The 2,826-nt window shown below is 43.7% G+C and overlaps 1 non-coding gene across 1 annotated transcript; it reads left to right on the forward strand.

Moving 5' to 3' along the window:
• Positions 1–1,564: 1,564 nt before the first annotated feature.
• On the forward strand, positions 1,565–1,756 carry LOC145357659 (U2 spliceosomal RNA). Its single transcript, XR_013889348.1, has one exon. It is a non-coding gene; the product is annotated as a U2 spliceosomal RNA (small nuclear RNA).
• Positions 1,757–2,826: the final 1,070 nt, after the last annotated feature.

Raw genomic sequence — 2,826 nt, forward strand, 5'->3', positions numbered from 1 at the left:
GAGATAAGTGGTTCTGAATCTTTTGAAACACAACGAGGCATTCATTATAGCCCTAGCATTTAAAACAAACACTTAGTAGATGTAAACAATGGAATCCAATGAAACTGGAAAAACCAAATGGCCTTTTTTAATCTGCATAAACATTTTTCCTCTCCACTCCTCTTTCCCATTTGATTAAAATCTTAAATCTGTCCCCTGGTCCTTGTACCATCAGCTAATAGGAACAGATTTTCTTTGTTTAGCTTATCCATATCTGCCTTTATTTTGCTTATCCCTATCAAATCTCCCTTCAATCTCCTTTGGTCCTAATACTGCTGCCCCACAGCCCCAGGGATCCAAGTTTGTTTCTGGCCTCAGGTGACTGTGTGTGGAATTTGCACATTCTCCTCTGAGTGCCTAGTTTCCTCCCACAGTCTAAAAATGTGCAGATTAGATTTATTGACCCTTAAGGTCGGGGGATTAGAACATAAGAACATAAACATAAGAAATAAGAACATAAGAAACAGGAGCAGGAATAGGCCATCCAGCCCTTCGAGCCTGCCCCACCATTCAATAAGATCATGGCTGATCTGTCGTGTCTCAGTTCCACATTCCTGCCCTCTCCCCATAACCCTTAATCCCCTCGCTTATCAAAAACCCATCAACCCATGTCTTAAAAATATTTAGCGAGGCAGCCTCCATCACCTCAACGGGCAGAGAATTCCAGAGATTCACCACCCTTTGAGTGAAGAAGTTCCTCCTCAACTCTGTTCTAAACCGCCCCCCCTTTATCTTGAGGCTGTGCCCCCTAGTCCTACTGTCCTTTCTGAGCGGGAAGAGCCTCTCCACCTCTATCCTATCCATCCCATTCATCATCTTATAAGTCTCAATGAGATCTCCCCTCATTCTTCTAAACTCTAACGAGTACAAGCCTAGTTTATTCAGCCTCTCCTCATAGCTCAACCCCCTCAACTCTGGTATCAGCCTAGTAAACCTCCTCTGCACTCCCTCCAAGGCCAAAATACCCTTGCGTAAATGCGGCGACTGAAACTGCACACAGTACTCCAGCTGCGGCCTCACCAATGCCCTATACAGCTGCAGCAAGACCTCCCTACTTTTATATTCAATCCCCCTCGCTATGAAGGTTAAATACCTGAAATTCCAGAGCTAGGGCCTAGGTGGGATTATTGTCAATACAGGCTTGATGGGCCGAATGGCTTCCTTCTGCACTGTAGGGATTCTATCCATCATCTGCAAGGCACAGGTCAGGAATATGATGGAATACTCTGCATTTGCCTGTAAGAATGCAACTCTAACAACATTCGAGAAGCTAGATGCAATCCAGGACAAAGCAACCTGATTGATCGCACCCCGCCCCCCACCCCAAACCACAATTCACACCTCAAACATTCACTCCCTTCACCATCAGTGGCAGCACTGCAGTAACTCACCAAGGCTCTTTCAACAATACCTCCCAAACTCATGATCAGTATCACCTAGAAGGATAAGGGCAATAGACACATGGGATTCCTACCACCTGTAAGTTCCCCTCCAAACCACATATCATCCTGACTTTGAACTATATCACGCTTCTCGGCCTTTTGGCTAAGATCAAGTGTAGTATCGACGTGCTGCACTTGGTTGAAGTCATTAGGTTACATTTCAGCTTCATTTGAAGCAATTTTTTAAAGCGGCATCTCGGCCATTTGGCTAAGATGCAAATAAGATCAAGCCCTGGAGGAGGAGCTACACCTACTCCAGTCAGCTTGGATCATGTAGATCAAGCCCAAGACAGGAGGTGAGAGCCCTGTCTTGTCAGCTTGGATCGGGAATGTCCCAACTTGTTGGGACTCTGAATTGGGTTTAATTTGACTTGATTGGATTGGAATAAAGTTTAAAAAAAAATCACTGTTCCTTTATTGTAACTGGGTCAAAAGCCTGGATCTCCCTTCACAGCACTGTAGGTCTAATTTTATTTATTTGTGTCATAAGTAGGCTTACATTACACTGCAATGAAGTTATTGTGAAAATCCTCTAGTCAGCACACTCTGGCGCCTGTTTGGGTACACTGAGGGATAATTTAGTGTGGCCAGTGCACCTAACCAGCACATTTTTCGGACTGTGAGAGGAAACCAGAGCACCTGGAGGGAACCCATGCAGACACGCAGAGAATGTACAGACACCACACAGATAAGTGACGCAAACTGGGAATTAAATTTGGGTCCCTGGTACTGTGAGGCCGTTGTGCTGCCCGTATCACATGGACTGTAGCTGTTCATGAAGGTGACTCACCATCATCTTCTCAAGGGCAAGTAGAGATCAACAACAACTGCTGACCTTGCCAGTGACACACATTTCCATGTAAGAATATTAAATAAAACTATATCTGATACTCCGTGTTGTAGTATAATCATTAATGGCTTCTATTTTTTCAATTCAAGCATGTTGCACCTTCTATTTGCTGTAGCACTCTATAATTTACAGTATTAGATAGTCCAGCAATTATTTTCAAAACTCCCCTCTCTCAGTTGCAAACTGGTATTACCTTATTAATCCCATTTAATTCAAGCTGTTCTGATACTGACAGCTTCCATAGAGCTATTCCTGTATGGGATTGGTGATACATGCATGGTATTAAATGGCATTGTTGATGTTCCTACCATATTATTACCTCAGTTGGCGAATTTATCATACCTGCCATCTTTACTATTCAGAGCTCTGACAATGCAATTCCAATCGTAGTCATGATGTGAAGATGCCGGTGTTGGACTGGGACAAACACAGTAAGAAGTCTCACAGCACCAGATTAAAGTCCAACAAGTTTATTTGGTAGTAAACCCACTGGCT

The sequence above is a fragment of the Carcharhinus amblyrhynchos genome, chromosome 23, assembly GCF_965287045.1.
Source record: "Carcharhinus amblyrhynchos chromosome 23, sCarAmb.v2.hapA, whole genome shotgun sequence".
Lineage (NCBI taxonomy): Eukaryota > Metazoa > Chordata > Chondrichthyes > Carcharhiniformes > Carcharhinidae > Carcharhinus > Carcharhinus amblyrhynchos.